The 15,140-nt window shown below is 37.0% G+C and overlaps 1 long non-coding RNA gene across 1 annotated transcript; it reads left to right on the forward strand.

Moving 5' to 3' along the window:
• The first annotated feature begins 4,014 nt into the window (after positions 1-4,014).
• Positions 4,015-8,797, forward strand: LOC145043506 (uncharacterized). The gene is made up of 3 exons (XR_013681044.1): positions 4,015-4,127; positions 4,273-4,338; positions 6,579-8,797. It is a non-coding gene; the product is annotated as an uncharacterized LOC145043506 (long non-coding RNA).
• The last annotated feature ends 6,343 nt before the right edge of the window (positions 8,798-15,140 follow it).

The following is a 15,140-nucleotide window of genomic DNA, read 5'->3' on the forward strand; positions in this document are numbered from 1 at the left end:
CGAATCGGTTGCACATTGATAATATGTAAACGCACTAGTAACTTGGTGTTATAAAACATATTGTTGTGTGTGGTTTGGTTAGTAAGTGCAAGCAAGCATTGTATCAAAGTTTATCCGTTCCTTTTATTCAAAGAATAAAAGCGATATCTTTTGGGCCCCTCGATGGTTTAGTGATGACAAACGTAAATGCTCGGCCGGGCTATTTGTTTGGTTAGTCTGTCATCATAAATCAGAAATCGAGATATAGTACAAAGAGAGTGATTTGAAATCATATCTAATACGATATCTAGAATGGAGGAATATATGATCCCTTATCTAAGGACACGCGTATCTGATAGGATCAGAGTTGACAGCGGCTTTGGAAAGCTACAATTGTAGATCGGGATCTGAAGTAATACGCATAATAGTTATTAGACTTATCCAAGTGGGAGACTGTTGGATTAGTGTCTAAGTCCATAACTATTTTGGTATGTACTTGACCCGGTGGTGCATGGTCCTTTTGGGTTGCCTTCACCAAAGCAACTTGATAGGATGAATTATGGAGAGAAAGGATTAAATATGATTTATTAATATATTATGGGAATAATATACTAAGGAGAAATCATATTGTTTAATTAATATTAGTCAATAATTAATTGGTAATTAGTTTTGTGACTAAAAGAGATTAATTAAACTTAAGGGACTGGAATTGTAATTATAAGATAATTGCAATTTGGGCCATGGATTGCCTTGTATTAAGGGATGGACGAATTCTAATGGGAAACCCATAAGGAAATCGTCCATGGGCTTAATAAAAGGAGTCTATGGGTTGCTTAGGGCTTAAGCATCCAAATTAGGGTTTCCTTGTTAGATAACCCTAATAGCCCAACTATATAAAGACCCCTTAAGGCTCAAAAGCGTGGCTAATGTTCTTGTAAGGGTTTACACACGTTTTGGTAGCCTCCAACCTCTCTCCTCTTCATCCTCTTGCTTATGGTGTTTGTGAACCATTAGAGGAGTGACACTTGTGACTCTAAGCCTTCCAAAGTCAATACAAGGAGATTTGGGATTGTTATTGCTACATAACAATCAAGGTATGATCTTAAACCTAATTACATGTTAATATGATTACTTGCAAGCTAGAATTAGGGTTTATAGTCTTGGATTCAAAGCATGTACAATAGAGAAACCTAGATCCAAGCATTAGGGTTTGTATGAGCACATAGGATGTCTTATGACCAAAACCCATCAATAATATCATTTCAACACACATAAACTCCTAAACATACAAATACATGAAATTATCTAACGATTTAAACAAGTATTGACTTGTATTCCCCCTCCCCCCTCCCCCAAATAAATGAATACTTGAAAAGAGTGGGGTATGAAGCTCACCTTGGGTAGAAGATAGTGTAGTTGAAGTGATGAGTTGAGAAATTGAAGCCTAGAATACTTGAAGTGTTGGATGAATCTCTTGAGGGTTTTTGCTAGCAGAAGGTTATGAACACATAAATTTATGTGTGAGTAGAAGATCTACAATAACTAAATGTATGGATCATTTAACAAGGCATAAATTAGTTACCAAATATTAGGAAGAATTGTGAAGAAATGGCTTCTGGAACTTGGCTTGAATTTCTTGGGAGTGTTTGCGGAGTTCCCAGTGAATGCAATTGAATTTGGGGTGTTGAGGGGTAGTGTTTACGCTCCCTCATAAGGATAAGCGGGGGGGGGGGGGGGGGGGGGGACTTGTCACTTGCTTGGTTTTCTGATGGATAAAGCTTTGTTATATACGGTTAATACCTGTTTTACTGGGATTGCATGGGAAAATGGCAATTGACAACTCATCCACCGTAAACCCCTAAAAATATCCAAGTATTGAAGCAATTAGAAGGTGTTTATGCTACATATATTTCCTAGGGTGGTGTTCATGGTCAAAGTTGGGAGTATTTAATGTTATTACACCCTAACATCCCATCATGAAGGAGTTTACGCCCAACGTGTTACACAGGGATGTGTTCATGGCCTAACTTTGGTTTGTTAATGTAGTTCACGGCTAAAGGTGATACACTAAGGTTGTTCATGGCCAAGCTATGGCTTCTTAAGGTGTTCACAGTCTAGACTAGTGGCTTAGGGTGGTTCACGGCCAAAGTGGTTCCTTGGAAATTGTTCACGGCCAACCATGGTCCATAAGAAGTAGTTTACGGTCTTGGTTAGTTTCTAGGTAAGAGTTCGTGGTCTTTAAGTGTAGGAACTCCAATATGTTTTCTTTATTGTTTATGTATTTAATATTTTGACATAATTTAAATTTCCTATTTGTTTGCATTGACTTAGGAGACTCTAGAGCTGTACAATTCTCAAAGATTACATTACCATATCATAATAATAGTATAGTTACAATTTTTACATATACAAGGCTCTTTTGTCCTGGTTTTTGGGTCAAAAAATTTTCTAGTTGTGACAAAATATTATGTTGATCAAGATTAGACGGTGTGTGGAGCAACATGAGGTATCTTCTACCTTAACATTTGTCACTCTTATGCTTATGGAGGGCATTTTGGTCCTCAAAGAACTGCAAGAAAAGTATTAGTGAGTGGATTTTACTGGCCAAGTATTTTCCATGAATCTTATGTTTTTTGTGCAAGCTGTGATACATGTCAAAATATGGGCTCTTTAATCTCAAAGAACCAAATGCCCCTTAATCCCATTTTAGTTTGTAAAATTTTCGATGTTTGGGCCATTGATTTCATGGGACCCTTCCCATAATCTTCAGGTTTTACTTACATTCTTTTGGCTGTGGATTATTTTTCGAAATGGGGTGGAAACAAAAGCTACCCGTACTAACGATCCAAAGTTGTCATAGATTTTTTGAAGGCTAACATCCTCTCTAGACTTAGTGTTCCAAAAGCCTTAATCAGTGATCGTGGTTCACATTTTTACAATCGTATGCTTGGAAGTGTCTTGAAGAAGTATGGTGTTACTCATAAAGTCTCCACAACATACCATCCACAAACAAATAGACAAGCCGAAGTGAGGAATCGAAAAATCAAGGGTATTTTGGAGAAAACTATCAATACAACAAGGAAATATTGGAGTACACATGATGCTTTGTGAGCGTACTGACCTGCATTCAAAACTCCAATTGAGATGTCTCCATACTGCATTGTTTTTGGAAATCCATGTCGATTACCTGTTGAGTTGGAGAATAGATCCTATTGGGCACTCAAGCGATTCAATATTGATTTAAATGAATCGGTAAAGAAGAGAAAGATTGACATACAAGAGCTTGAGGAGATCTGTAATGAAGCATATAAGAATGAAGTTCTTTAGAAGTAAAAGATAAAAGCATACATTGACAAATGATTTCACGCAAGGTATTTGAAAAAGGTCAAAAGGTATTGCTTTACCACTCTCATTGTAAATAAATTCCTAGTAAATTAAGGTCCCGTTGGGTGGGACCATTTGTTGTCACAAATGTTTTTGAGCACGGTGCAATAGAAATTACAAGTGAGGAAACCAGGAAGATCTTTAAGGTAAACGATCATCGTTTAAAACCATATTATGAAGGATTTAAAGTTAAAGATGAAGAAGTGGAAGAATTAGCGGATCCAAAGTACCAAGACAGACAAATAATTGGGGTCCAAGTCGAGCCAACGACATAAAAAATGGGCGGCTAACCGGGAGGCAACCCGGGGGTATTTTTGTCATTTTTTCCATTTTTCGCATTTCATCAGTTTTAATGTTCCAAATGACCTTTTAGCTTTCATATAATTATTATTGAGTATCCAAAAAAGAAAAAATGAATTTGAGTACCAGAGGATGCCGAGACCAAAAATTGCGAAATTTCACAGAACTTTTGACATGGATCGTGTCGTTTTTTACCATATTTGACACGAGGCATTGTCCAAGAGTTATCAGACAAAAATTTCAAGTCTGAGAATGACACAGACCATGTCGTTTTTCCTTCGTTTGACATGGGGCCGTGTCCGACGTGTTGTAACGTCTAATAATAAAAAAAATATGAGTGTTGCTCATTCTATCACTTCACCCACTATTTTCACTCACTTTTCTCTCAACCTTTCTTCCCCAAAACCGTTTTCACTCTTAAAACACCTTAGATTCCTCAATTCCAAGTGAAATCTTCTCCCAAGGTATCGAATTTCTTTCCCTACATTTCATCTTCTACACCCTGAAGCTTTTTGTTGGACCTTTCATGGTGGATTCGTTTTTTTCTCATAAACCCTAGGTCTGAAAATTGACCATCAATTGTGTTAATTTTCTTGCCTTGTTGTGTAGGATAAGCTTGGGGAGGACAAAGGAGGAATATTCACCACAAAAGTCACACATTCAAGAACAAATCTGGTATACTCCTTCCAATACTTATTTAGTTGCTTGAAATTATTCAAAGTTTGTATCTTTGTGTATGTGTTCAGTTCATTTCTTCAAATAATTTTTTTAGTTTTGATATAGTTCTGTGAAGAATATTACTAAACAAAACAAGAAACCAATTAAATTTTGTTGCTTCATTTTTTCTAGAAATATTTAATTACTTTGAATCAGAATTGGTTGCAGCGGGAGGGTTAAGAGGGAACATTGTAGAGTGTATATTAAAGCTTAGACCAAATCCTTTCATAATAAGTGCATCGGGATCAGACATGTAGGTTTCAATCCAATAATATGGATCAAATTACAACACTACTTACAACTACTAATGAAAGTTTCAAATTCAATAGCAAATTTGTTGTTGGAGCATTGGAAATCTACAAGATTTTCTAAATAAGGTATATTTATGCATCGTTTATCAAACAATATCAAACCAAACTTACTATTTTACAGACAATGGAAATTATATCTTATAAAATGCATATCTAAGAACCTTTATATTTACTAATAAAAAATGCGTCAAGTCTTTTATGATGAAGGAATTGAGTATTTTGGCCAAACTGTAGCTATTTTCACCTCTTATTTTAATACAATTTTACCCGAAAACTATTAGCTCTCGAGTCACATGGAATAAAATTATAGAATTATAAATTAAAATAGATAAAAATAAAGTTATAGCATTATTGTTTATAAATACGATGCTATGCTTGGTTGAATTATCAATCACATCCATAATAAATATGAGAGAACTATCCGTCTAATGCATATCAATATTTTTATCTGATTATCAATTTGTTTTTTCTGTTGGTGTTCATCTTCTCTTGGCAATTCTAGACATCTTGCATCCACTATGATGTTCCTTAGCTTCATTATATCTTGAATGACTCTATTCTAGGACACAATAAAAAATAACTTGCGTTTTTTAATGAGAATTTTTTTGCTTATGCTTTTTGGATATGTTTTGTGCAAAAAACAAAAGCCACTTGGAGATGACACTTTATTTGAGAAATAATCCTTAGGAGGGGAGTTAGAGTTGCTGGCTATTGCAAATCAAACAAAGAATTGAGAAAGAAATGAACATTTTCTCATTAGATTCAACATTGGAAGAATACATTGCTTATATACATCTTATTAAGTTGCATAATCTATTCTAACATACGCTAAATGATGTAGCTTCAAATAACAGAATGAATAAATAACTAAATAGCCCTCACACTTCTTAATAGTCCCAATACTGGCTTTGACACAAGTCTTGAAAAATATGTTTGTTATTGTTGGACATGTAGGATAAGACTTTAGCTGTGTCGTTTTGTCTCTATCACTCGATGTGCATCTTCGAACTCTAAATAGATTTATGGTTCCAGTTTTCTTTGTGCAACTCAAAATTTTAGTAGGTGTTTTTTTTTTCAAATTTGAAAGTTCACATCTTTTCCAAACCGACAAATGGTTTTTTAGTCCTGCAAATCCGTGTAATATTTTTCTCCTTTTCGACATAGCTGGATCTGAGTGTTAATCTAATGATTTTGTAGAATTTAGACTTTAAAAAACTATAGGAGATAGATTACATTTAATAAATTTACTGGCTATAGAGAAGGGGTGTTTTTTCAAATCTAGAAAGCTACTTGAGGACTGTTGACCACAGGATCCACCAACTCCATTCAGGCCTTTTTTTTTCTTTTCAAATAAATGAACAAATTTCTATTTTTTTCATGTTATTGGATCTATTGTGTAATTCAACTTTTGGTGAAAGACTTATTCATTGTGAGTGTAATATGATTCTTCAAGATATCGAGAGGTTTGTATGCCGACAACTGTTTCTATTTACGTAGAATGTTTTTTTTTACTCTTGAGATAAATGATCTACTAATTATTATATATATATATATATATATATATATATTGATCCTATAGTAGCCATTATTAATATATATATATATATATATATATATATATATATATATATATATATATATCTATTACCTTTGAGACATGCCCATAAGATTATTAGTAAAAACTACAAAGTACATTGCTATTTGTGATGAAACTTAAACTTTTAAAAAACATATTAAATCATAAATATATTGTTTAAACTCCCTTCGCAATGCGCGTGCTTAAAACCTCGTTAGCAAACAAAACAATGACCTTTCCACGGTGAATTTGTGAATATTTATTAGTTAAAATTGACAACTTTGTTTTTCCAACATATTTCATTATTTTAGATATGGAGGAAGACGATCAAGTGCCAATTATTCTTGGAAGGCCCTTTTTGAGCACTCCTCGAGCTTTGGTAGACATAAGAGATTCCAAACTCACTCTTCGATTTGGAGAGGAAGCTAGCTGTAACTTTCGGGGTTAATAAAGCATTAAAGCATTCAAGAATAAGTGATGACATGGGTTTTGTCGGTAGATGTTTTCGATGAAATTTTTGAAAAAGAATTATGAGGATGCAAGGAAAAGAAGACTGAGGCTTACATGGTTCTACAAGAATGTGATTTTGATATTTAACATGGTTTGCAAGAACTAGAGGAGCTACTAGAAGAGAACGAGTACAATGAAATGAAAAAGGAAATAGAGGACCCACCACGATGTGGTTATAACACCACCACGAAGTGGCATTCTGAATTTATTAGATCTACAACCAAACTTACGTTATGACGACGTGGCAAGATGACCACATTTGGTCTCTAAAAAAAAACTAAAAATCGAATTAAAATCTTTGCTTGAACATCTCGAGTATGCAATTCTGGACGAAAATGAACAAAATCCATTCATCATAGCAGCTGATCTCACATAAAAGGGGAATGGAAGCTTAATTGGAGTACTCAAGAAATGAAAGAATGACATTGCTTGGAAGATCATAGATATCAAGGGATTTAGCTCCTCATATTGTTCACATAACATTAATTTGAAAGAGGGAACTAAACTAGTGGTGCAACACCAAAGAAGATTGAACCCGAACATGCAAACAGTAGTCAAGAAAGAGGTAGTTAAACTCTTGGATGCTAGAATTATTTACTCAATACCGGATAGCCAATTTGTAAGTCTAGTGCATGTGGTACCTTAGAAAGGAGGCATGAAGGTGGTGACAAATGAAGAGAACGAGCTTATTCGTACGAGAACGACAATCGGTTGGTGGGTGTGCATCGATTATTGCAAGCTAAACAATGCTACTTGCAAAGACCATTTTTCATTTCCCCTTATTGATCAAATGCTCGAAAGATTATCCGGTCACCTTTATTATTGCTTTCTTGATGTTTTTTCAGGATATTTTCAGATTCATAATGATCCTCAAAACCAAGAAAAACCATGTTCATTTGCCCAAGTGGGACATTTGATTATCGTCAGATGCTTTTCAGATTATGCAACGCACCAGCCACGTTCCAAATATGCATGATGACCATTTTCCATGATATGGTTGAAAATTTCATCAGACCGAAAACAGAAAAATTGTCCATAATGATTGGTTGTCCAACCTCGACTTCAATTGGGAGAAGTGCCATTTCATGGTCAAAGAAGGGACTATTTTGGGACATAAAGTTTCCAAATTGGGGTAGATGAGGATCATGCAAAGTTCAACACCATAATTAAATTGCCGCCTCCAACAAGCATGAAAAGGCTTAGATGCCACATTTAACTTTTCAAACGAATGTCTTGAAAGTTTTCAATTATTAAAAGAAAAATTAACAAATAACCTGACCATGACCCCCTCAAATTGGAACCTCCCATTTGAGCGTATATACGATGGTAATGATTTTTTTGTAGGAGCATGCCTTGGAAAAATGGTTGATAAGCACTTTCAACCAATATATTATGCAAGCAAAATACTAAACCCGACCCAAGAAAACTACTAAAACTGAAAAAGAACTTTTGGTTGTTGTTTCAGCTTTTGAAAAATTCCGGCCTTATTTAGTGTTGTCCAAAACTATTGTATTTATTGTCCATTCTGATCTTAAGTATCTATTTGCTAAGCAGGTGCGAAGCCAAGATTGATCCAATGGGTACTACTCTTGAAAGAATTTGACATCGAGATCAGGGACAAAAAGGGTATGGAAAATATGGCGGCCAGTCACCTCTCTAGATTGGAAACTTGGAAATAGAAAATTTGGAAGAACACAAAATTGGAGACGATTTTGCTGAATATCTGATGATGATCGTAGGGGAGGAGCCATGGTATGCAAATATAGCCAACTATTTGGCTGGTGACTATCTTCCAAAAGGATCGACTCATCAACAAAAGAAAAAATTATTTTTTCAGAAGTCAAATACTACTTTTGGGATGAACCATGTGTTGGATAAGGTGTCTAAGTCCATAAATTATTTGGTATATACTTGACCCGACCGGCATGGTCCATTTGGGTTGCATTTCATCCAAACTATTTATGGATAATTTTATGAGAGTTATACACATATTATTATTAATATATTATAAGTTACAATATATTAATGTGAAGTCATGTTATTTAATTAGTCTTAGTCTTAAATTAATTATGAATTAATTTAGAGATTAAAAGGAAGACTAATTAGATTGTGGGCTATTGGTTTTATATGGTGTGGGCTAACACCCATTTGTTAATGGGCTAGGCTTGTATGGAAGTCCATGGATGATCCATGGAGCTTTTTACCCATGGATCCTTGGAAAAGGAAAGGTCATGGGTTATTAGGGTTTCACCCTAATCATGGACACTATATAAGCATGCTTATGTTGCATGAAATAGCCACTAGTGTGTGTGTTTGTGTGTGGCTGAAAATTGTAGTGTGTATACACTCTCTCAAAGTTTTCCAAGAGTTTGTGGTGATTTGTTATTCCATTTAAGGCATTCACACTATTGGTGCTTGGCCCTCAAACTCCTTAAGAATCAAACACATCAAAAGGTATCTAATCTCTTCTAACTCTTTTATGTTTAAAAGTACCCCATGCCATGTTAAATAGGTTATGAACCTTGGAAAATTATTATTTTGCATGTATTTAGACAAACATAGATCCAAGGTTTATTAGGGTTGCATGCACACTTAGGAAGTGTTAGATTGCTCAAAACCCAACAGTGGTATCAGAGGCTAGGCTTGCTTGTTTGATACTTGATGCAAAATATTGAAAAAAGTCGAAATTTTTTGCTGTCTGCATGATGGACTCGCCGAGTCCATGGGGGACTCGACGAGTCCAAGGCAAAGTTCAACCTACTCGGCGAGTAGGTTCGTGCACTCGGCGAGTAGAAGGTTCAGAATGCAGATTTTTGACTTTTGCTGTTGGAAATGGACTAGAAAATTTGCCCCAAACTGTTTTGATGTTTTAAAACTTATTTTGGTTGGTGTAATGGTTGTTCTAATCCATTTACAATAGCATATATCAAAATTTCATGCTTTGTATGTGTTCATATAATTTTGAAACTTTGATAATCATGTTCATGTTCTTATGAATTTAGAAGATGATAGGAATTATTTGCTAAATTGTTTAAGATTAATTCTTGATCATTTATGTGTTTTAATGGAGTCCATAATTTGTCCTCAAGTTATGGATATCCAAAGGTCAATTTCTTTAACACACATTAAAAACACATAAGTTACATAAAATGAAGAGTCTTCATTTTATGAACCTTTACTTCATAAGTTATGAAATGAAAAGTTTTGAAGAGTTACAAAACTTGTCCTCAAGTTTTGGAATTTGGAAAAGTTTCACACACTTTAATAAACTTTAATTCCAACACTTAGATTTTTGAAAGTTAAAATTCAACACTTATACTATTTATAACATTAATGGTTATATATATATATATATATATATATATATATATATATATATATATATATATATATATATATATATGTATGTATAAGAACAAGTCGTTTTACCGTTAGTAGGCCCCATTCACGAAGCCGGTCTATAAGGTGGGTATAAGGTTGTTGCCTATAAAATGGCGACTTAATGAGTGTATACTCTCACCCACCGCTTGCTTGACTGGTGGAGGGTCGTTAGTCGAACGGGTAAGACAAAGACTTATAATTTCTCATTAAGTATGATGAATATTATAAAGTAACTAAACCTTTTATTTAATTCCCAATCTTAGTTACTTTAGGAAAAATGTGAACATGGTGCTAATCCATGGAATTCAAACTTTGTACCTTACCAAGTCGTTGGTGAAGCGTGTGTGGTTAACCGGCACACTAACTTGGACTAGTAAGGATCACGAAGGGTGACTTAATGTTTGTTATAGATCAATGGAGCATGTGTGGTTAACCGGCACATTGATTAGGTGATAATATTAAGGGTACCAAGTGAATTGGCATGGTTATTCACACCTTGTTTTGTGATCCTCGGCATCCCAGTCACAAAACTTGAAGGGCACAATCGAGATTGAAACATGCCATTGAAAAGTTCAATGAATCTCAAAAGAATCTAGGAATTTCAAATCCAATTAAAACCTAATAAATCGTTTCATTTTCGTGGTGGAAATTGGTGAATCGTCATTCACCTACATTTCAAATATATTATTACTTAGATTACGACATCCCTCTTCTAAGTATAATATATTGTGATTGGATCCTAGCCTTAATATTACATTTGGGTGTCTTATTAAGGACTCTATATATCTAATCTAAACTTACTTCCTTCTTTCAGATGTCTTCCAACACTAATGCTTTGGGCTCTAACCCAACTGGTTCTTTCTCTTTCATGAATCTTTGTGGGAGAGTCATCTTTGATGGTTCCAACTTCATGGATTGGATAAGGAACATTAGGATGGTGACTTGTTATGAGGACTAGGAATATGTCCTCGATAAGGAGTTAAAAGAGCTTGATGAGTCTACTGCTACTCCTGAGGAGATTGCTGAATTCAGGACACATGAGAGAGATGCTACTAGGGATGAGCAAATGGATTGGGGAACCAGCCGGAACCGGTACCGGAACCGGAACGGCACCGGAACCGGAACCCGATGGAACCGGTCGGGCCGGGACCGGGACGTTATTTTTGTGGATTTTTGGAACCGGGAACCGGTAGGAACCGGAACCGATATAACCGGAACCGGTAGAACCGGCAAAAACCGGTAGAACCGGCAAAAATCGGAACCGTATTATGCTATTTTTCAAGGACCGGTTCCAACATTTGAAGACACGACAAGAACCGGTAGGAACCGGGAACCGGTAGAACCAGAACCGATAGAACCGTCGGGCCGGTTCAGTTCTTGATTTTGGCTGAAGCCGGTTCCCGGTTCCGGTCCGGTTCGGGCCGGTTCCAGCCGGTTCGGTCCTTTTGCTCATCCCTAGATGCTACTAAGGTGACATGCATCATGATGGCCACGATGACAACCGAGCTCCAAAAGTCCTATGAGGACTTCTACCCTTTTGAGATACACCAAGACCTGATGGAAAGGTACCATCAAAGTGCTCATCAAGAGCGGTATGAAATAATCTCCTCCATAATAACAACCCGCATGAAGGACGGTGAATCCTTCACGGGTCACATGCAAAAGATGCAAAGGTATGTGGACCGTTTGCTGAAGCTGAATGTGAACTTCCCTGAGGAGTTGGCAATTGACATCATTTTGCACTCCTTACCTTCTTGTTATGACCATTTTCATATGACATATCATATGAACAAGGAGGAAGTTACCCTTAGCAAGCTTCAAGGACTCTTGAAGACCGCTGAAACTGGTGTTAAGGGCAAGTCGGTTGTTACCTTTACTACTCCTACTCCAACATCTACCCCTGTTTTGGCTATCGAGCAAGGTAAAGGGAAAAAGAGGAAGCACCCTTCGAAGGGTGCCAAGGGAAAGTCTCTTGAAGGCTCCTCATCAAGGACCAAGAGCGGTTCTGCCACTCCTTCTGTTATTCCCAAGGATGCTGATTGCTACTATTGCCAGGACAAGGGGCACTGGAAGCGAAACTGCTCTAAATACTTCCAGGATCTGAAGGATGGGAAAGTGAAACCCACCCACGCAGGTATTTACACAATATTGTGTAATAACTCACCATATTCTAACTCTTGGGTGCTTGATATTGTGTAATAACTCACCATATTCTAACTCTTGGGTGCTTGATACAGGATGTGGTATTCACATATGTTCTGATTTGCAGGGCCTAAGAAGAAGTGAGGATGTGGAGCACGGGAAGATAAACTAGATCATGGGGAATAGGAAGGCTTCACCTGTATCCAAGATTGGAGTTTATACTTTTTTGCTGAATAATGGGTTCAAATTAGATTTGAATAAATTGGTGTACTCGTCTGAAATGGCGAGGAATATTATTTCCTTTCATGCTTTGTACAAACAAGGTTTTACCTTTTCGTTTGATGATGAATGTGGTGGTATTAATGCTTTCTTTAAAAATGTGTTTTATTTTAAAGCATTACCTTGTGATGGTGTGTATGAAACTGTGTCGATTGTAGACAACTTAGGAAATAATTTGTTGTATATTGATTCTTCTACTAGCCTAGATAAGGCATCATTGTGGCATTGTCGTCTTGGACATGTAAACAAGAAACGCATAGGCCAACTCCAAAAGAGTGGAGTATTGGAATCATTCGACCTTAAATCGGATGATAGTTGTGAATCTTGTCTACTTGGAAAGATGACAAAATCACCCTTCACTGGAACTTGTGAAAGGGGTGAGGGTTTGTTGGACCTAATACATACTGATGTATGTGGACCATTCAAAACCACCACAAGGGATGCTAATCAGTATTATGTGACTTTTATTGATGATTTTAGTAGATATGGATATGTCTACTTAATCAAACATAAGTCAGAAACCTTTGAAAGGTTTAAGGAATTCAAACAGGAAGTAGAAAATCAATTGGGCAGGAACATTAAGATGCTTCGATCCGATCGAGGTGGTGAGTATCTTAGTACCGAGTTCCTTGACTATCTTAAGGAGTGTGGGATTGTCTCACAATTGACTCCTCCCAGGACACCACAGCTAAATGGTGTAGCTGAGAGGCGTAATCGAACCTTGTTAGACATGGTTCGCTCCATGATGAGTCGAGTTTCACTACCAATCTCTTTTTGGGGGTATGCCTTAGAGACCGCCGCCCATATCCTTAATCTAGTCCCTACAAAGAAGGTTACCAAAACACCTCATGAGATGTGGACTAGGAAGGTTCCCAATTTGGACCACATCAAAATTTGGGGTTGCGAAGCTTTCGTGAGGCGTGAAACTCATGATAAGCTTGAACCCCGAAGTGAAAGGTGTATTTTCATCGGCTACTCACAAAAATCCTTCGGTTACCTCTTCTACAGACCCAGTGAGAATGTGGTCTTTGTAGCAAGAAGAGGGGTCTTTCGTGAGAGAGAATTTATAAGCCAAGGAGACAGTGGGAGGCCAATTGATCTTGACGAAATTCAAGAATCAATTGGTGAAGGAACCTCAGACACTAGCAATCAACCTGAGGAGGAAACTCCTGTTGATCCAGCTGACGAGTGTGTACTTCCGAGGCGTTCTACACGGGTTAAGAACACACCTACGTTTTATTATGGTTTTCATATTACTACGGAAGGTGATACATTTATCAGTGATAGTACACTGGTAAATTTGGATGAACCTAGCAGTGTTAAGGAAGCCATGGCAGGCCCGGAGTCTGCTAAATGGAAGGAGGCTATGGACAGCAAGATACAGTCCATGTATGACAATCAAGTTTGGAACTTGGTTGACCATGTACCAGGCCGTAAAATAGTCGGGTGCAAATGGATTTTCAAGAAGAAGACCGACATGGAAGGAAAAGTGCATACTTATAAGGCTCGACTTGTCGCGAAGGGTTTTACTCAGACTCGGGGTATTGATTATGATGAAACCTTCTTGCCGGTAGCAAAGATTAAGTCTATTAGGGCTATGCTAGCCATTTCTGCATTTCATGATTATGAAATATGGCAAATGGATGTCAAAACCGCTTTTCTTAATGGAAAGTTGGCTGAGGATATGTACATGAATCAGCCAGAGGGTTTTGTCAGTGCAGAGTACCCTAATAGAGTATGCAAGCTTGAGAAATCCATTTATGGATTAAAACAAGCATCTCGTAGCTGGAATCTTTGCTTCGATGAGAAGGTCAAAGAGTTTGGCTTCTCAAGAAGTGAAGATGAGTCTTGCGTGTATGTCATAGCTAGTGGGAGTATAGTTAGCTTCTTGGTACTGTATGCGGATGACATACTACTTATTGGAAATGACATCCCAACCTTGCAGGAGGTTAAGTCCTAGCTTGGGAAGTGCTTTGCTATGAAGGACCTAGGGGAAGCTACCTATATCCTAGGGATAAGGATATTAAGAGAAAGGAGTAAAAGACTAACTGGACTTAGTCAAAGTACCTACTTGGATAAGGTGTTGAAAAGGTTCAACATGCAGAATTCCAATAAAGGAAATTTACCGATCCAAAGCAACACCAAGCTGAGTAAGACTCAGAGTCCGAGTACAGAGGCAGAGATAGCTGAGATGAGCCAATTACTGTATGCTTCCGCTGTTGGCTCGATCATGTATGCTATGACTTGTACCTGCCCTGATGTGGCCTTTGCTTTCAGCATGGTCAGCAGGTATCAGGGGAACCCTGGTAAAGCTCATTGGACTGCGGTAAAGAACATTCTCAAGTGCATGCGGAGGACTAAGGATTGGATCCTTACCCTTGGTGGGAGTGATGACTTGAGAGTATTAGGGTATAGTGATGCTAGTTTTCAGTCTGATAGGGATAACTGTCATACCCCAAAACCAGGAACGGCGGAAACGTTCTGGGGCGGAGGACGTCATGTATAATATCAACAACAATGTAAAGTAGTAAACAAGCAACAACATCATCCATTGCATTAAT

Source organism: Lactuca saligna, chromosome 4, assembly GCF_052625555.1.
Source record: "Lactuca saligna cultivar CGN05327 chromosome 4, ASM5262555v1, whole genome shotgun sequence".
Classification (NCBI taxonomy): domain Eukaryota; kingdom Viridiplantae; phylum Streptophyta; class Magnoliopsida; order Asterales; family Asteraceae; genus Lactuca; species Lactuca saligna.